Source organism: Pseudophryne corroboree, chromosome 7 (assembly GCF_028390025.1).
Source record: "Pseudophryne corroboree isolate aPseCor3 chromosome 7, aPseCor3.hap2, whole genome shotgun sequence".
Taxonomy (NCBI): Eukaryota; Metazoa; Chordata; class Amphibia; order Anura; family Myobatrachidae; genus Pseudophryne; species Pseudophryne corroboree.
In genome coordinates this window covers 446,219,812-446,241,037 of record NC_086450.1, presented here as the reverse complement: position 1 = coordinate 446,241,037, position 21,226 = coordinate 446,219,812, and the positions used below count along the sequence as shown (strand labels likewise).

The following is a 21,226-nucleotide window of genomic DNA, read 5'->3' as shown; positions in this document are numbered from 1 at the left end:
CTCCAACAGGACAGTGACCCAAAGCACACCTCCAAATTATGCAAGAACTATTTAGAGGAGAAGCGGGCAGCTGGTATTCTGTCTGTAATGGAGTGGCAAGCGCAGTCACCAGATCTCAACCCCATTGAGCTGTTGTGGGAGCAGCTTGACCGTATGGTACGCAAGAAGTGCCCATCAAGCCAATCCAACTTGTGGGAGGTACTTCAGGAAGCGTGGGGTGAAATTTCTTCAGATTACCTCAACAAATTAACAGCAAGAATGCCAAAGGTCTGCAATGCTGTAATTGCTGCAAAAGGAGCATTCTTCGCCGAAAGCAAAGTTTGATGGAACTCATTTGATAGTCTGTTTTCATGTAAATCACGAAATTGTTTGGGTGACTCCAAACTTTTGCACGGTAGTGTGTGTGTGTGTGTGTGTGTGTGTGTGTGTATATAGTTTTGAGAGCACCACAGTAAATGTTAGGTGTGATCGCATTTTGTGTATGTTCTTAGTAGCCCCTGGGTAATTAGCTGTGAGCACATCAGCGTGCTGGGGGGGTGTACACACGGTGAGATCCTTGCTATGCCCGATTTTTACTTGCGATTTCCCTTGAACTCCCCGGAGCCCAGATAGCACAGATTTTGACTAACTTTTCTTGAGATATGGACTATGGGGTCGATTCAATTCGGCAACAGATGAATAGCGCCGGGAATTAGCTCCCGCCGCTATTCAAATCAGCTACTAGTTACCAGCAATTTTCGGGAATTCTTCTCTCTCCCGCGGGGGGTGAGAGAAGAAAACCGTCAAAAGTGCTGCCGCGAGGCTGATTCTGGTGGGAATCAGCATCGTCGCGGGTAGTTAAGTCAGAGAATGCTCGTTCTCCCAACAAAACTACCTGTTAAGTCGGTGAGAACGGGCATTTGGCGACTTAACTTTAGCTGAATTGAATAGCGTCTGGAGCTAATTCCCGGCGCTATTCATCTGTTGCCGAATTGAATAGACCCCTATGTGTGCTTACGATTTTGGCTTATGTGAGATGTCATTGACATGTGAGATGAACTAGATAGTACAACGATCTAGCAAGGATTGACTTGCCTGCACAGTCTATCTTTTCTTGCGATGCTGACCTGGCGGGACCGCGCATCGGGATTGAATCTGGATCTCAAGGTGACTTTCACCTTATGATCTGCACTAACTTTTCTAGCGATTTTGGCTATATAGTCAAAATCAAAAGAAAATATCTCATCGTGTGTACACACCCTGAGAGTGTATTACATTATTATCCTTATCCCCCTCTCTGCTGCTTTGTGTGTGCTGGCTGTTGTCATTGCAGCCTGAGTTTATGTGGGGGGGGGGAACCTGAGCTTTTTATCTGTGTCCATAACCAGCTGGTATTATGCGATGTGTGTATGTAGCAGTTGTGGAATTACATGTCCATCTAATGGCTTGTGGTGATTCGGGAACTGCCTGTATAATCATCAAAGCACGTTTTTGTCAGGTATGTGTCTTCGGATCTAGTTGTCCCTGAAACACTATTTATTCATTTATTTTTCTTCTATTATTGATAGGAAAATTATTTTTATGTCTCTGAAGGGTGTGGTATTGAAGGTCGACCGTGTCTAGGTCAACCGCTATTGGTCGACAGTAACTAGGTCGACAGGGTCTCTAGGTCTAGGTTTTTTAATCATTTTTGGTGTCGTTATCACCATAGAGTGACCGGGAACCCCAGTTAGTGCGCCGTGTCCCCTCACATGGCCCGCTTCGCTCGCCATGCTTCGGGCAAGGTGCCTCACTCCACTACCGATGCGCTCGGCACAGGTTATCGCTCCCATTCGTGGTCCACGTGGATCGTAAAGTATGAGAAAGTTAAAAAGAAAAAAAGTGAAAAACTGTCTACCTAGAAACCATGTTGACCTAGTTACTGTCGACGTACACACTGTCGGCGTACGTCTTGTCTACCTAAAGACCGGATACAGTCTCTGAAGATGAGGGATTATCTGTTTTGTTCATGCTTTCAGCGGTCTCTTTAATTGCCGCCTACTCATTTTACTTGCATTCACTGTAAGTGCCACCAGAGGGCTCAGTAGCGGGTCTTGTAGTCAAACCCCTTCTCTGCCGCGAGCACGAATTATAAACACACGTGTGGTCGCTGGTGTTTTCATAGTGTAGTGGGTGACCAGCCTCACCCACTACAAGACACAGTGCTCAGTGAATTCATGCTGCGACCAATGCATGGCCGCTTCATGGTGGTCATTCCGAGTTGCTCGCTGGCTGTTTTTAGCAGCCGTGCAAACGCTATGCCGCCACCCACTGGGAGTGTATTTTAGCTTAGCAGAAGTGCGAACGAAAGGCTCGCAGAGCGGCTACAAAGTTTTTTTTTTTTTTTGTTTTTTTTTTTTTGTTTTTTTTTATTCGGTTTTTTTTTTTGTTCAGTTTTAGAGCATCTCAAAACTTAGCGCTTGCGATGACTTCAGACTGTTCAGTTCCTGTTTTGATGTCACAAACACGCCCTGCATTCGCCCAGCCACGCCTGCGTTTTTTCGAACACTCCCTGAAAACGGTCAGTTGACTCCCAGAAACGCCTACTTCATGTCAATCACTCTGCGGCCACCAGTGCGACTGAAAAGCTTCGCTAGACCTTGTGTGAAACGACATCGTTCTTTGTAATAGTACTTCGTGCGTGCGCATTGCACCGCATACGCACAGAAGTGCTGTTTTTTTTTTGCCTCCTCGCTGCACAGCGAACATTCGGAATGACCCCCCATGTGAGCTGCCCAGGACAGGAATTGGTGTTATAATGCTGCCCTTTGCCATTAGCGTGGTGCGTGAACCAGCCACCGCAAAGTGATCTCCAGGTTTTTATGTTTGCATTTTTAACTTGGTAGGCTGAAGCAAGAAACACTCCTGTATGTAGGAGGTGGAAACGGGGCAGCAGAGGATATATATAGAGGGTAGGTACAGGGAACACATTAGGTTATGAGGAAGCAGGTGACGTTCCCAAGTCTGTTGGAATGTGTCATCTCTATCTAGAGTTTATTTTTATTTCTCTATCGTCCTAAGTGGATGCTGGGGTTCCTGAAAGGACCATGGGGAATAGCGGCTCCGCAGGAGACAGGGCACAAAAAAGTAAAGCTTTACTAGGTCAGGTGGTGTGCACTGGCTCCTCCCCCTATGACCCTCCTCCAGACTCCAGTTAGATTTTGTGCCCGAACGAGAAGGGTGCAATCTAGGTGGCTCTCCTAAAGAGCTGCTTAGAGAAAGTTTAGTTTAGGTTTTTTTCTTTACAGTGAGTCCTGCTGGCAACAGGATCACTGCAACGTGGGACTTAGGGGGAAAGTAGTAAACTCACCTGCATGCAGAGTGGATTTGCTGCTTGGCTACTGGACACCATTAGCTCCAGAGGGATCGAACACAGGCCCAGCCGTGGAGTCCGGTCCCGGAGCCGCGCCGCCGACCCCCTTGCAGATGCTGAAGCGTGAAGAGGTCCGGAAACCGGCGGCTGAAGACTCCTCAGTCTTCATAAGGTAGCGCACAGCACTGCAGCTGTGCGCCATTTTCCTCTCAGCACACTTCACTGGGCAGTCACTGAGGGTGCAGAGCGCTGGGGGGGGGCGCTCTGAGAGGCAAATATAAACCTTATACAAGGCTAAAAATACCTCACATATAGCCCATAGGGGCTATATGGAGATATTTAACCCCTGCCTGACTGGAAAAATAGCGGGAGAAGAACCCGCCGAAAAAGGGGCGGGGCCTATCTCCTCAGCACACGGCGCCATTTTCTGTCACAGCTCCGCTGGTCAGAACGGCTCCCAGGTCTCTCCCCTGCACTGCACTACAGAAACAGGGTAAAACAGAGAGGGGGGGCACATTAATGGCTATATATATATATATTAAAGCAGCTATAAGGGAGCACTTAATATAAGGATATCCCTTGTATATATAGCGCTTTGTGGTGTGTGCTGGCAGACTCTCCCTCTGTCTCCCCAAAAGGGCTAGTGGGTCCTGTCTTCATTAGAGCATTCCCTGTGAGTTTGCGGTGTGTGTCGGTACGTGGTGTCGACATGTATGAGGACGATATTGGTGTGGAGGCGGAGCAATTGCCAAATATGCAGATGTCACCCCCCAGGGGGTCGACACCAGAATGGATGCCTTTATTTGTGGAATTACGTGATGGTTTATCTTCCCTTAAACAGTCAGTTGAGGACATGAGGCGGCCGGACAATCAATTAATGCCTGTCCAGGCGCCTCAAACACCGTCAGGGGCTGTAAAACGCCCTTTGCCTCAGTCGGTCGACACAGACCCAGACACGGGCACTGATTCCAGTGACGACGGTAGAAATTCAAACGTATTTTCCAGTAGGGCCACACGTTATATGATTTTGGCAATGAAGGAGACGTTACATTTAGCTGATACTACAGATACCGTAAAACAGGGTATTATGTATGGTGTGAAAAAACTACAAACAGTTTTTCCTGAATCAGAAGAATTAAATGACGTGTGTGATGAAGCGTGGGTTGCTCCTGATAAAAAGTTGATAATTTCAAAAAAGTTATTGGCATTCTACCCTTTCCCGCCAGAGGTTAGGGCGCGCTGGGAAACACCCCCTAAGGTGGACAAGGCGCTCACACGCTTATCCAAACAAGTGGCGTTACCCTCTCCTGAGACGGCCGCACTTAAGGATCCATCAGATAGAAAGATGGAAGTTATTCAAAAGAATATATACACACATGCAGGTGTTATACTACGACCAGCTATAGCAACTGCCTGGATGTGCAGTGCTGGAGTAGTTTGGTCAGAATCCCTGATTGAAAATATTGATACCCTAGATAGGGACAATGTTTTACTGTCGTTAGAACAAATAAAGGATGCATTTATCTATATGCGTGATGCACAGAGGGATATTTGCACACTGGCATCTCGGGTGAGTGCTATGTCCATTTCAGCCAGAAGAGCCTTATGGACACGACAGTGGACAGGCGATGCGGATTCAAAACGTCACATGGAGGTTTTGCCGTATAAAGGGGAGGAGTTATTTGGAGTTGGTCTATCAGACTTGGTGGCCACGGCTACTGCCGGGAAATCCACTTTTTTACCTCAAGTCACTCCCCAACAGAGAAAGGCACCGACCTTTCAACCGCAGCCTTTTCGCTCCTACAAAAATAAGAGAGCAAAGGGCTTGTCGTACCTGCCACGAGGCAGAGGAAGAGGGAAGAGACACCAACAGGCAGCTCCTTCCCAGGAACAGAAGCCCTCCCCGGCTCCTGCAAAAACCTCAGCATGACGCTGGGGCCTCTCAAGCGGACTCGGGGACAGTGGGGGGCCGTCTCAAAAAATTACAGCGCGCAGTGGGCTCACTCGCAGGTAGACCCCTGGATCCTGCAGATAATATCTCAGGGGTACAGGTTGGAATTAGAGACGGATCCTCCTCATCGTTTCCTGAAGTCTGCCTTACCAACCGTCTCTTCCGAAAGGGAGAGGGTGTTGGAAGCCATTCACAAGCTGTACGCTCAGCAGGTGATAGTCAAAGTACCCCTATTACAACAAGGAAAGGGGTATTATTCCACTCTATTGTGGTACCGAAGCCGGATGGCTCGGTAAGGCCTATTCTAAATCTGAAGTCCTTGAACCTCTACATAAAAAAGTTCAAGTTCAAGATGGAGTCACTCAGAGCAGTGATAGCGAACCTGGAAGAAGGGGACTTTATGGTATCCTTGGACATCAAGGATGCGTATCTACACGTTCCGATTTACCCCGCACACCAGGGGTACCTCAGGTTCATTGTTCAAAACTGTCACTATCAGTTTCAGACGCTGCCGTTCGGATTGTCCACGGCGCCTCGGGTCTTTACCAAGGTAATGGCCGAGATGATGATTCTTCTTCGAAGAAAAGGCGTATTAGTTATCCCATACTTGGACGATCTCCTAATAAGGGCAAGGTCCAGAGAACAGCTGGAGACAGCTTTAGCACTATCTCAAGAGGTGCTAAGACAACACGGGTGGATTCTGAATATTCCAAAATCCCATTTAATCCCGACAACTCGTCTGCTGTTCCTAGGAATGATTCTGGACACGGTTCAGAAAAAGGTTTTCCTTCCAGAGGAAAAAGCCAAGGAGTTATCCGATCTGGTCAGGAACCTCCTAAAACCAGGAAAAGTGTCAGTACATCAATGCACAAGAGTCCTGGGAAAAATGGTGGCTTCTTACGAAGCAATTCCATTCGGCAGATTCCATGCAAGAATATTCCAAAGGGATCTGTTGGACAAATGGTCAGGGTCGCATCTGCAGATGCACCTGCGAATAACCCTGTCACCAAAGACAAGGGTGTCACTTCTGTGGTGGTTGCAGAAGGCTCACCTATTAGAAGGCCGCAGATTCGGCATTCAGGATTGGATCCTGGTGACCACGGACGCCAGCCTGAGAGGCTGGGGAGCAGTCACACAAGGAAGAAACTTCCAGGGAGTATGGACGAGTCTGGAAAAGTCTCTTCACATAAACATTCTGGAACTAAGAGCAATCTACAATGCTCTAAGCCAGGCGGAACTTCTCCTGCAAGGAAAGCCGGTGTTGATTCAGTCGGACAACATCACGGCGGTCGCCCATGTAAACAGGCAGGGCGGCACAAGAAGCAGGAGTGCAATGGCAGAAGCTGCCAAGATTCTTCGCTGGGCGGAGAATCACGTGATAGCACTGTCAGCAGTGTTCATCCCGGGCGTGGACAACTGGGAAGCAGACTTCCTCAGCAGACACGATCTTCATCCGGGAGAGTGGGGTCTACATCCAGAAGTCTTCAACATGTTAATAGACCGTTGGGAAAGACCAATTGTAGACATGATGGCGTCTCGCCTCAACAAAAAAACTGGACAAATATTGCGCCAGGTCAAGAGATCCACAGGCAATAGCTGTGGACGCACTGGTAACTCCTTGGGTGTACCAGTCAGTGTATGTGTTTCCTCCTCTGCCGCTCATACCAAAGGTATTGAAGATCATACGGCAAAGAAGAGTAAGAACAATACTAGTGGTTCCGGATTGGCCGAGAAGGACTTGGTATCCGGAACTTCAAGAGATGCTCACGGACGAACCGTGGCCTCTACCTCTGAGAAGGGACCTGCTACAGCAGGGTCCCTGTCTTTTTCAAGACTTACCGCGGCTGCGTTTGACGGCATGGCGGTTGAACGCCAGATCCTAAAAGGGAAAGGCATTCCAGAAGAAGTCATTCCTACCTTGATTAAGGCACGGAAGGAAGTCACCGTGAAACATTATCACCGCATTTGGCGAAAATATGTAGCGTGGTGCGAGGATCGGAGGGTTCCGACGGAGGAATTCCAACTGGGTCGTTTCCTACATTTCCTGCAATCAGGATTATCTATGGGTCTCAAATTGGGATCCATTAAGGTTCAAATTTCGGCCCTGTCAATATTCTTCCAAAAAGAATTGGCCTCTGTCCCTGAGGTCCAGACTTTTGTCAAGGGAGTACTGCATATACAGCCTCCTGTGGTGCCTCCGGTGGCACCGTGGGATCTAAATGTAGTTTTAGATTTCCTCAAATCCCATTGGTTTGAACCATTGAAAAAGGTGGATTTGAAATATCTCACATTGAAAGTGACTATGTTACTAGCCCTGGCCTCTGCCAGGAGAGTATCTGAATTGGCGGCTTTATCTTATAAAAGTCCTTATCTAATCTTCCATTCGGATAGGGCAGAACTGCGGACTCGTCCGCATTTTCTCCCTAAAGTGGTATCAGCATTTCATATGAACCAACCTATTGTGGTGCCTGCGGCCACTAGCGACTTGGAGGACTCCAAGTTGTTGGACGTTGTCAGAGCCTTAAAAATATACATTGCAAGGACGGCTGGAGTCAGAAAATCTGACTCGCTGTTTATATTGTATGCACCCAACAAGTTGGGCGCACCTGCTTCTAAGCAGTCGATTGCTCGTTGGATTTGTAACACAATTCAACTTGCACATTCTGTGGCAGGCCTGCCACAGCCTAAAACTGTAAAAGCCCACTCCACAAGGAAGGTGGGCTCATCTTGGGCGGCTGCCCGAGGGGTCTCGGCATTACAACTCTGCCGAGCAGCTACGTGGTCGGGGGAGAACACGTTTGTAAAATTTTACAAATTTGATACCCTGGCAAAGGAGGACCTGGAGTTCTCTCATTCGGTGCTGCAGAGTCATCCGCACTCTCCCGCCCGTTTGGGAGCTTTGGTATAATCCCCATGGTCCTTTCAGGAACCCCAGCATCCACTTAGGACGATAGAGAAAATAAGAATTTACTTACCGATAATTCTATTTCTCGGAGTCCGTAGTGGATGCTGGGCGCCCATCCCAAGTGCGGATTATCTGCAATACTTGTACATAGTTATTGTTAACTAATTCGGGTTATTGTTAAGGAGCCATCTTTAAGAGGCCCTTTCTGTTGTCATACTGTTAACTGGGTTTAGATCACAAGTTGTACGGTGTGATTGGTGTGGCTGGTATGAGTCTTACCCGGGATTCAAAATGCCTCCCTTATTGTGTATGCTCGTCCGGGCACAGTACCTAACTGGAGTCTGGAGGAGGGTCATAGGGGGAGGAGCCAGTGCACACCACCTGACCTAGTAAAGCTTTACTTTTTTGTGCCCTGTCTCCTGCGGAGCCGCTATTCCCCATGGTCCTTTCAGGAACCCCAGCATCCACTACGGACTCCGAGAAATAGAATTATCGGTAAGTAAATTCTTATTTTTCCATGCATGCAGTGCAACATACAGTATATACGACTGCACCATTGAGACGCGGAGTGGCTCAGGCTGCTTCCTGGATTAGGTTAGTATGCTGAAGTAGAGGCTAGCTTAGGAGACAGGGTATATGAAGAGGAAGGACCATGGGAGGAGTAAGGAGAAGAGGGTCCCGACCATGTCCCAAACGCAGGAACTCTTGGCAGGGTCACCAACTATGTAAAAGCATTGCAGATCAGCAAAGTGGGGGCGATTGTTGCTAGTTTAACATGAGTGAGGTACCATTATTGCAAACCTAAGCATTTTTCTTTTTCATCCACTAGGGGTCACTGGAGTACTCTTGGGATATGGACGGCTTTAGCAGAAACAGGGCACTGAATATTTAAATTTAGTAACTCTCCTCCCCTCCATATTCCCAGAGTACCTCAGTGTTTTTTCTGTGCTCACAGCACTAACAGGCTTGTGTGGAGCTCCCACACTTAGTTTGAATATTTTATTTTTAATTTTTACTTTTTCATTTTTACTTTTTCTTTTTGCAACTTCAGCACATCCCTTCCCAGTTTATAAAAAAAACGTGGGTCCGGGATAGTGCCGCTGCACGGAGGCAGCGCATGGCGTGTCGGTCCTCACAAAGAGCAGCCACACGCAGCTCATTCAAAAACTAAAAAGCAGTTTCACTGCAAGGTCTGTAAGAGTGTGTTACCAGATGGATCTACCACATGAACATATGTTTTGTGAATTCTGTTACGAATACAATTTCCGCTCCGGTTTCAAAGCCGGTCTCATACCCGGACCCTCCATGGGCTATGCTAACAGATGTCATGGCTGGGTTGCAATCAGAATTGGCCGCCGCTCGACAAGAACGGGAAGCGGCAAGATCTGAGTCTCGGGTGAGACCGCCAGAACTACCGGAGGGATCTCAACCTTGCCAAAGGTCCAAGTCCATTTTGGGTAGAAGGGATAAATTTAATTTGTCTTATGATTTACCAGTTTCTGCTATGTTGCATTTTGACGATTCTATGCCAGACCTCACTGATGAGGGTGAGGAGGGCGAAGTAGACCAGCAGTCAGATAGTGAAGATTTTGACAGCCCAAGCATTGATAATCTCATCAGAGCGATGCGTCAGTCTCTGAAGTTTACAGAAACTGAGGAGCCTCTGACAAATGATGAAGTCGTATTTACTAAACGACAGAGATCTCCGATGTGTTTTCCTGTTTCGGAATCTCTTAATAAGATGTTAGTGGAAACACGGAAGAATCCGGATAAACGGTTTTCTATACCTCGCAGATTTAAGTCTAGTTACCCGTTTCCAGAGTCTGTGACATCTACATGGGAGAATCCGCCAATGGTGGATTCGTCTGTGTCAAAACTTACCAAGAAATTAACCATACCAGTACCAACTGCTACTACGCTTAAAGACCCTTCAGACCAGAAAATAGAAGCTATGCTAAAGTCCATGTATATAGCAGCAGGAGTGTTGCTTAGACCTGGGTTGGTTGGCATTTGGGTAACTAAGGCGCTAATTGTATGGATAACAGAACTCTACATGACGATCACCTTATACTTCTCGCTGATCAAATCTGTGAAGCTGCTGAGTATCTATGTACAGCTTCTACTGACGTCTGTCAGCTCACTTCACGCCTTTCATCGTCGCTAGTTACGGCACGACGAGCACTCTGGCTGCGATTTTGGCAAGCGGAGGCAGAGGTTAAGAGAGGTATAGAGGCGTTACGTTACGGGGGCGAGAAGTTGTTTGGTCCTGAATTGGACAAATGGATTTCTGAGGCCACGGGAGGGAAGTCTGTTTTCCTACTATTGCCTCCAACGGTACCTACACGGAAATACTCTGGCCCGGCGTTCAAATCCTTTAGACCTCAGCCCTTTCGAGGCCGTGGTAGAGGAACAGCCACGCCTGGTAGAGGAGGTCGAGGACGTGGTTTTCAACAAACCAACACCAGTCAGGACGCTAAGGTCACCGACAAGCCAGTGGCATGACGGGATCCCAGCCCATCTCGGATCTCCAGTTGTGGGGGCACGCCTTCAGACGTTCCATTTGGCGTGGTTCCAGACATCCACAGATGGGTGGATCCGCAATTTAGTGTTAAAAGGTTACAAGATAGAGTTCGATTGTCTCCCGCCACTGCGGTTTTTCAAGACAGGACTGCCTGTGTCGAACGACAAGAGGGCGGTTCTGCAAATTGCAATTCAGTCTCTGCTGGATTCGGCAGTTTTGATTCCTGTCCCGGTACACCAACAAGGTCAGGGTTATTATTCCAGTCTGTTTGTGGTACCAAACCTGGATGGCTCTGTCAGGCCAATATTGAACTTAAAGGGCCTCAATCAGTACGTCGCTTACTACAGATTCAAGATGGAATCTCTGCGGTCAGTAATTACAGGTTTAGAGCCACAGGAATTCATGATTGCGCTGGATCTCAAGGATGCGTACTTACTCATTCCGATTTGGCCACCTCATCAGAGGTTCTTGCGTTTTGCGATACGGCAGAACCATTACCAGTTTCAGGCTCTACCGTTTGGCCTCTCGTTAGCGCCTCGGGTATTCACCAAAGTAATGTATGTGATGATGGCTCATCTCAGATCCCTGGGAGTGATAATAGTTCCGTACTTGGACGATCTGCTCATCAAAGCTCCGTCTCAACAGATGCTCCTCCAACATGCGCTGCTCACGTACAATGTACTAGTTCAGCACAGTTGGATTGTCAACTTCAAGAAATCACATCTGATTCCGTCCCAACGACTTCAATTCCTAGGTATGATTCTCGATACGGTAGATCAAAGAATTTACCTACCAGAACAGAAAGTACAGATTATTTGTCATCTGGTACAATTAGTGCTCAAGCCACGCACAGTCTCGGTACATTTGTGCATTCGCCTGTTAGGCACAATGGTGGCGGCTTTCGTAGCGCTTCAGTTCGGAAAATTTCACTCGAGTCCTTTTCAAATGGATGTGCTCGCACAGTGGTTGGGCTCGCATCTGCAGATTCACCATAGGGTGAGGTTATCTCCACGGGCCAGAGTATCTCTACTCTGGTGGCTCAAAGTACACAATCTAACCGCAGGGAAACGGTTCGGCGGCTGGAATTAGATAATTCTAACCAAGGACACGAGTCTCAGAGGTTGGGGAGCTGTAGTTCAAAATTGTCAGCTCCAGGGTCTCTGGGCGGATCACGAAAGATTGCTGTCGATAAATGTCCTGGAACTCCGGGCAATTTACAATGCAGTGGGACAAGCAGTGCACATGCTTCGGTCTCAGACTGTCCAGGTGCAGTCAGACAACGCGACGGCAGTCGCGTACATCAACAAACAAGGAGGAACGAGAAGCCGCATGGCCATGCAGGAAGTAGCTTGAATCCCCAATTGGACCGAGCATCACCAAGTGATATTGTCGGCAGTGTTCATTCCGGGAGTGGACAACTGGGAGGCAGATTATCTCAGCCGCTGGGATTTTCATCTAGGAGAGTGGGCCTTAAATCCAGAAGTGTTTCACATGTTGGTCCAGAGGTGGGGTTACCCACAAGTGGATCTGATGGCATTGCGCCACAATCGCCAAACGCCCCCAGTATGTGTCCAGAACGCGAGATCCAAAGGCAGTGGCGGTGGATGCTCTCACAATCGCGTGGCCGTACAGCCTCGTGTATCTGTTTCCACCGTTTCTGCTGCTCCCACTGTTGCTAAAACGGATCAAAAGAGAGTCCGCCACAGTCATACTAGTGGTGCCTCATTGTCCTCGGAGAGCTTGGTTCTCGGATCTCCGCGGACTACTCGCAGACGATCCTTGGCCGCTCCCGCTACGTCCGGTCCTGTTACAACAGGGTCCGTTCCTTTACCCCGATTTAGCGCGGCTGCGTTTGACGGGGTGGCTGTTGAGACCGCCCTCTTAAGAAGAGAGGGCATTCCAGATTCGGTTATACCAACCATGTTACGTGCTAGGAAGCCAGTTACGGCAGCTCATTATTACAGAATTTGGCGTGCCTATATAGGTTGGTGTGAAGCTCGGAAGTTTCCAACATCATCTTTCCAGTTATCCCGTCTTTTGTTATTTCTACAGATGGGGTTAGAGGGAGGACTGCGTTTATCTACACTAAAGGTGCAGGTATCTGCTTTGTCAATTTACTTTCAAAGACGATTGGCTCTATTGCCGTCTGTACACACCTTTCTGCAAGGTGTCCTCAGAGTACAGCCTCCATTCATTCCACCTACAGCGCCATGGGACTTGAATCTGGTTTTAGATTTCTTACAGTCTTCATATTTTGAACCCTTACAACAAGTGGATATTAAGTTTCTCACTTGGAAAACAATTTTTCTACTAGCCTTAGCTTCGGCAAGGAGTGTTTCAGATATGGGTGCCTTGTCATGCAAGCCACCGTATTTGGTGTTTCATGATGACAGAGCGGAACTTCGGACGAATCCCGCTTTCTTGCCAAAGGTAGTGTCATCTTTTCACATCAATCAACCAATAGTAGTTCCTGTGTTAACAGAAGATTCTGGAACTTTGGATGTGGTACGTGCACTACGCGTTTATATATATCCCGAACGTCTACAGTTCGTAAGACGGATACTTTGTTTGTTCTCTATGATGATGCCAAGATGGGTTGGCCAGCTTCTAAACAGACCTTATCCAGATGGAATAAACTGACTATACGTCAAGCCTTACCTTCATGCTAGGTTATAGCCACCTACATCAGTAACAGCTCATTCCACACGTTCTGTGGGAACTTCATGGGCAGCTGGTCGTGGGGCTTCTATGACGCAGCTTTGCCGTGCGGCTACATGGTCATCAGTGCACACGTTTGTGCGCTTTTACAAGTTTGATACGTTTGCGGCATCAGCATCTAGCTTTGGCCGCCTAGTGTTACAGGTGCCAAACAGCTCTCCCGCCCACGGGGGAAGCTTTGGTACGTCCCAAGAGTACTCCAGTGACCCCTAGTGGATGAAAAAGAAAATAGGATTTTGGTACTTACCAGGTAAATCCTTTTCTTTCTCCTTCATCCACTAGGGGCCACTGGAGTGTAGTTACAATGGGGAGATAGTAGGTGGTATTGGTAGCTGGCACTTTAAAAATTCTCACACTGTGGCTAGCTCCTCCCCTACTATCTCCCCTCCAAGCCAGTCTTAGTTAAGTGCCCGAGGTAGCTGGTTCACTTGGGTTTAGCTGAAGAATTTTCTTCTTTTTTCTTTATTATTTTATTTTTCTTACACACACTCACAGACTGGCAGCTCTGCCACTGCCAGTCTGCACCGTGGGAGCTGCCGGCGGGGTCCCATCGCAGCTGCGTGCGGCTAGGGATGGGCCCCGGCTGAGGGAGACACTGAGCTCTCCTGAGTTGGCGGACACCGCTGCGTGCGGCGCGTGTCGCGGCCACTCCATCCAGCAGAAGATTCCGGCAGCATGGCAGCGGTGAGTATCAAAAATGGTCGGACACCGCTGCGTGCGGCTTGTGTCGGGACCACCCCACCACAGAAGATTCCGGCTGGACGCCGCTGCGTGCGGCGTGTGTCGGGGCCGATCCACCAAGAACACAGTGGTGAGTGAAGTATACTTTATTTGTGGTGGCTATGTATGTTTTTAGAGCAATCTGTTTATTGTTGTACAACCCACTCCAGAAGGGCTCTCTGGGGCTGTAATGTACTTTATTGTATCCTTACCTGTCCTCCTCATGGAGAAACAGACAGGATGATTGGGGGAGGCTGAGTATGTGTTTATACAACCCTGACTGAAAAACGGGTGTGTGTCATTCTGATAACCCTCTGCTCCCCCAGCTCCCCGCACCCACTCAGCGCGACTCACAGAGCCGGCACAGGGATCCCGCTCGAGCGCAAAGCAATGTTTAAATTTGGCGCCTTGTACGGAGGGGGCGGAGCTAAGTCCCGCTCTGTAGAGCGAGCTCAGCGCTCCCTGCTCCCAGGCGGCGACTCGCGCTCTGTTCAGCGCAACACTCCCCGGCGGCGGCTAGCAGATACAGGGCTCTACTAGCGCTGTATAGCGCGCTCAGCGCTCCCCGGCGGTGACTCGCAGGCCCAGCGGAGGGTACAGCTCGCTTCCCGCTTAGTTTTGCAATAAGGCGCCATAGCCGGGGGGCGGAGCTAACTCCTGCTCTGTACAGCGGGCTCAGCATTCTCCGCTCCCCGGCCACTGTTATAGTGTAATAGGCATTTATGTGAGTTTAATGCACATGGTGCTGAGGAGAATGTGATATAGTCAGAGTGGCTCAGCACTAATCCAGTTATCCACTATATAGATTTTATCGCATAGCCCAGAGGAGTTTCACTCTGGCGGCCATTTCCTCCCTGCACAGACCTGGCTTCATATTTGCAGTGTCTCCTATAGCCCAGTGGGCTAATCTTGCATACTCAGAGACAAATACAAATAAAGTCCCAGGTATATTAACAGTTAACCCGCTTTACTCAGCGGGCTCCCAGGTCTCCCCGTCGCTAGGCAACAGCTCTGGGATTTGTAACTTTTCGATACTTCAGGCTGCTGAAATATAGATACATTCCTCCTGCAGTAGAGTCCTCTACCCAGCATTTTCCTACTTGCAAATCAGGGAACCTGCTCTATTACAGTAGCTGGGACTCAGCTCAATAATAATTAAAAGGATCTACTGTGCAGTATTTATTTACCTACGGTGTGTGTGTATATATACATATATAGTTATGTTTGTGCATGTATATATATAGATATATATATTTAAGTGCGTGTAGGTATGTATATAGATAAATCCATAAAATACCAGATATAGGGGATAAAAGCCTACGGCCACACCACCCTGAACACGCCCGATCTCGTCTGATCTCGGAAACTAAGCAGGGTCAGGCCCGGTTAGTACTTGGATGGGAGACCGCCTGGGAATACCAGGTGCTGTAGGCTACTTCCGCAATGTTTTCTAATAACAACATCTTGCACATAACATTTTCCCCCATCTTTCTCACAGGCTGGTCACCATTTTGAAAAGCCAGCGGAACCTCAGAGAAACATCTGGTGCACCTTAATTAGCGGTACACTAAATACAGGGCGGGGTGTTGCCTTCCCTTTATTATTCCTTGTTGTCACTAGTTACTAATGCTATTTGTAATTGTGGAATGCGTGTAAGGCATCAGACAAATAGCGCTGCGGCTCAGTACGCTAGTAGCGGGTATCTGAACAGGGGTTTGAATCCAAACAAAACTTTAAGGAGAACTCCTATAGCCTAGGGCTAAGACTCCTGTCCCACAGCGCAGCGTTGCTGGTTCAGGTCTCCGCTGCTCCAGAAAGTTTATTTTAATCGTATCGGTCACTACACATTATAGTGCAGACCTTACGTAGGGCTCTGTTTATTTAACCCACCTTTTCTCCTTTCGTTTGTCTCTCCTGGGATAGTCGAAGAATTCCCTCTTAGGTGTGAAGTATGCGGCGGAGCCATCTGCTTCGCCCTCCACGCACCTGCACACCCCTGTTTGATCAATGATGCAGGTAATGTCACTATTAACCAGACAATAGCTCATCAGGTAAGCCCTTGGACTTTGGTTTCCAAGGTCACAGGATCAAATCACAGCGGGACCAAACACACCTTTCCAAAAAGAAACTTTGCTAACATTCCATGCATTACTGATGTCTGTTTTCTGTGGATCTGAACCAGTGTCTCAGAATATACAGGTACATAATACAGCAGTTCATCTGATACTGCAGGTAAAGGAGGAGGACACGTCAAGTCCATCAGGGTTCCACGCCATTGACGAAAATGACAGCGACTGGTTCAGTTTCGGATGAGCTGGGCAGGCTCCGGTAGGCGGCCGACAGACACCCGAATACACAATATCAGGTATCAAACAGGGTTTGTTTTCCTATCTTTTCCCCGCAGATGGCAGGAGATGGTATCAGAACCTCTCTAGGGTATACACCTCGGTGTATCGCCGGTCCATCAAGCCGCCGTTTTCCTGAGGCAACCTTGCTCAGGGATCCATCGACATATGCGGCAGCATGGTTCTACCGTATCCGGAGCAGGTAGGTTGGGGAACAATTGTCCTCTAGGTTACAGGATGCTTCGCATCAGGATCAATTGATACTTTGATACAGGTCAGAATCACGATTCTGCTTTATGTTCCTTGGAGGTCTCCATGTCTACAGACTCGGACCCTGCATCTTCGCTTGGGCTGTCTTAACCCGACGACCTCTGGGGCTGCGACAGTGACAAGTAAACATGAAATCCTACGGGGCAGATGGTTCTGGGGAAGGAACTTTCTGCAGGATTTCTTGAACCAATGGAGGTAGGTCCACTTTGATTTCTCCTACTACTGCCCCAGCTCCAAGACAGACCTTTACTGGTCTTCCCTTTAGATTGTTTCGTGCCCTTTCAGGTTTTTGACTCCACACGGGTGATATCTTCGTCGCCAGGGGTTCTCAGGGTAAAAAGGCTGAAGCAGAGGTTCAACATCCTCAGTCCAGTCTGATTTTATGTCATCCTATACACCCATTACACCTGCAGGGTCCCAGGGTAGGCGCAGGTCGATGGGAGAAGGCTTGGGCGGTTACAACCGTCTCAGGAGTCCCTCGGCATGGGTCGGCTGATTTACGATGACAAGAGAGTCATACTGCAGGCTGCGCTCCATAGGTTTCTAACCGCAAAGGGTGTTGATCCCTGTTTTACACATATCATTTGAATTAGGACAGTTCTCAGGCCTTTGTTTTCTTTTCACGTTCCGAAGCCAAGTGGCTCGGACAGGCCTATTCTGGCCTTACAATCCTTTTAGTCTGTGATTGCTAGTTTAAACAAGAAAGGGAGTTTTACGTGTCCCTTGTCTTCAGAGATGCCTGTTTACTGATTTCCGTTGGACAGGCTTTTCTCAGATTCCCCCTTAACAGGATTCTCATTTTCACTGTAAGTCCTCTACTCTTCTCTCTTCCGCTCCCACAGAGTTTAGGAAGATAACAGAATAACTCTTTTTCAAGGGCAGTGGGTGACGTTGGTTCCCTAATGGGACAATTTACTGCTACTATCCCACTCTGTACATTAGGTGGCTTCTGAATATCCGGAGGATCCACGAGCTTCTGATTCGACACAGATCCAATTTATGCTCCGCATAGACGTTTCTCAACACGGTCCGTCAGAGGTTTTTTCATTCCTCGGCACCAGAGACTCTATTTCTTCAGTCAAGTTGCGACGTAATGAGTGGTCGCCTCCATTCCTCTCGGAACGGGGGACAACAATCTTGTTTCCAGATCAAGCCACCAGGTCAGACTCCTGGGTGAGGGAACATGCCCCGGAGTTTTGTCAGCTGGTCCGCTGTGGGCGGAGATTTCGGATCGACCTCAGGGCGTTCTGACTGACTCTTTAACCCTTTATTACTCTCGGACGGCAGTAGCCGTGGAGGCCCTCAGGGCTCCGGGGAGTTTTCTGGTTATTCTATCCTGCCTCCTTTTCTATTTCTACTTCATGTTCAGTAACACAGGAGGGGATTATGCGTGCTAGTCCTCTCGGTGGCGCTGGTTGGGCCACGCATGACTTGAAGATACAGATACGCCTGTTGTCAGTAGAGGAGCCTTGGCTCCTACCTCGACGGGACTGTCTACTTCAACAGGCTCCTTTTTTTTTCTCCTTGTTCAATTTTACACTGGTTTCGGTTACCCGTGTGACTGTTCACGAGACCTCAGAAGGGAGGAGTTCCCTAGTTCGGTTAGGCCTACTGGGCTCCGATTTCAGAAGTCTATTACCTCTTCTCGCTTTTGCCACTTTGGGAAAACTTTATGGAACATAATGAAGATAAAAGGGGGTTTTTCCCCCTTCTTCCAGTTACCATTCATCTTTGGTTTCTCTGGGAGGTTTTTTGCTCCGCTGCGCTTCAAACCACACTGACCGGAATTTTAGGTCTCTGCCTTTTTCGCTTTTCTTCCAAATGAGATTAGCCTAGCGGCCGTAAGTTCGGCCTCTTGTTCAGGGAGTACTCTATTGGCAACTCCCCGGGCTCGGCTTCGGCCTCAGCGGTCGTTTCTTCCAGAGGGGAGGTCCATTTTTCATATAAATCTGACACTAGTGGTTTTCAATCCTCTCTGAATGTTGTCAGGGCTCGTCAACTCTCTCTACAGAGGTCTCAGGCTATTCGATGAAGTGTTTTTTCTTCTTTGCTCTGGACGATGCTCCCGTACTAAATAGCCGGGGCCCCAGCATATGCTGGACAGTTGGATACATCTGATCATCAGACAGTCTTCTTGGCGGTTACTAGGGAACCTCCGTTTTCCAATTCAGCGCGCTTTACGCGCATTGTAAGACCTTCGTGGGCAGCCGCCCGCGGGGTCTCCATGAATATTTTGTCGGGCGGCTACTTGGTCAAACCGACATTCGTTTTGTCAAATTCTACAAGTTTGACACTTTTACGGCCTCTGCATCACTGTTTGGCCGAGCAGTTTTTACAGGACTCTCAGCGCTTTCCCACCCGTTTTTTGGGAGCTCTGGGACGTCCCCATTGTAACTACACTCCAGTGGCCCCTAGTGGATGAAGGAGAAATCAGGATTTTGGTACTTACCGATAAATCCCTTTCTCCGATTCCACAGGGGCCACTGGACGCCCGCCCAGCGCTGTTTCTCCTGATTTTTGTTTGATTAACGATTGCAGATCACCATATGACTGCTTGTTGGGTTCAGGCTAGCCTGGTTTTTTGTCAGGTTCTGTTCCAGGTTTAGTTTGTGTTCGCCTGGTTTACAGGGCGTCGTTAACCTCCTCTACCTTACGGTTTGTTTATTACAGCTCTCCTCGGGCACAGTTTAACGTAGACTGGCTTGGAGGGGAGATAGTAGGGGAGGAGCTAGCCACAGTGTGAGAATTTTTAAAGTGCCAGCTACCAATACCACCTACTATCTCCCCATTGTAACTACACTCCAGTGGCCCCTGTGGAATCGGAGAAAGGGATTTATCGGTAAGTACCAAAATCCTGATTTGAATCCATAGGGGGCACTGGACGCCCACACAGAGCAGTTTTACCTGGTTTGTGGTAAGTTCAGGGGATCTTATGGTAACACATTCTCACCGACTGGTTCAAATTTTCAAGTTCTATTGGTTATGGTGTCAACTGTTTAGTTGTCAGTAACGTTATGTGTCAACTTTATTGTTGTCCGTTATGTTATATGTAATTCTCCATTGTCAACCTCTCTATAGCTCCTGTTCGGCTCAGTAAAAAACACTGAGGTACTCTGGGAATATGAAGGGGAGGAGTGTTACTAAATTTAAATATTCAGTGCCCTGTTTCTGTTAAAGCCGTCCATATCCCAAGAGTACTCCAGTGACCCCTATGGATTCAAAGAAAAGGATTTACCTGGTAAGTACCAAAATCCTATTTTTGTTGTTTTGTTACGTGTACTTAAATGGTTGCCCAGTAACCTCCATTAGGGGGGTGCCCAGCTCCCACTCCTGCTTGTGCCGGTTGTTGGGTCCAAAAATGCTTTCAAGGATAATATAGTAAAGAAAGGAAATAATTCCTCTCCATTACGCTTGAAAGAGGCACATCTGCTTGAAAGGAGAGGAAACCTTACCAGATCAGATGCGTATACAGCAGACGTCGGGCTCACACTGTTCCTGCGGGATGCAACATATGGTGTATATTTGGGGTGCAGTATACAGGGAGTGTCTGCACACCTGCATGTGTAGTTCTTGTGTTTATGCTGCATACAGTCCATATGGTCTGTCCCCGAAACAGGGACATTAAACTGGATGCGCTTAAGAACGAGCGGTGGCATTGGGAGATATCACCTATTGGGGTGCCGTAGTGTTGTATTCTGTGTTACCAACATGGGTGTGGTTCATCAAATCGACAGTATCTAGGTCGACCACTATAGGTCGACAGTCACTAGGTCGACATGGATGGAAGGTCGACAGGTCTAAAGGTCGACATGAGTTTTTTTTGGGGTGTCGTTTTCTTCGTAGAGTGACCGGGATCCCAAATTAGTGCACCGCGTCCCCTCGCATGGCTCGCTTCGTTCGCCATGCTTCGGGCATGGTGCCTTCGCTTGGCACACTTTACCGTTCCAATCGTAGTCCACGTAGATCGTTAAGTATGAAAAAATTAAAAAAAAAAAGAAACATTTTTTAAAAACATGTCGACCTTTAGACCTTTCGACCTAGCACATGTCGACCTAGAAACCCTGTCGACCTTCCATCCATGTCGACCTAGTGACTGTCGACCTATAGTGGTCGACCTAAACATTGTCGACCTAGATACTGTCGATCTTCAGACCGGATCCCACCAACATATAGCACCACACAGTGCATAGCTTACGAGCCTGCTGGATTTTCTTAACCCATTTGCTGCTGAGCCTATTGCCCATTGTTATGAGATATCCACACAAGTCGCACTCTATGGGTAAGCGTTCCCAGTAGACAAAAATCGAGACTGGGTAATTTAGTAACCTGGACAGTTTACCACATCAGTTACTCTGCCTCTATAACCCAAAACTGGAATACAAAGTAGCACTAGTTTTCCACACTGGTGCAAATAGCGACAATATTGTATATATTTTATATATTGTTTTTCTCCTTCATCCACTGG

General features: G+C 48.1%; 1 protein-coding gene and 1 non-coding gene across 3 annotated transcripts in view; both read left to right on the top strand.

Moving 5' to 3' along the window:
• Positions 1–21,226, top strand: part of RNPS1 (RNA binding protein with serine rich domain 1) — a 76,950-nt gene that overhangs the window by 46,282 nt on the left and 9,442 nt on the right. The window lies entirely within an intron of this gene.
• On the top strand, positions 15,462–15,580 carry LOC134946449 (5S ribosomal RNA). The gene has a single exon (XR_010182167.1). It is a non-coding gene; the product is annotated as a 5S ribosomal RNA (ribosomal RNA).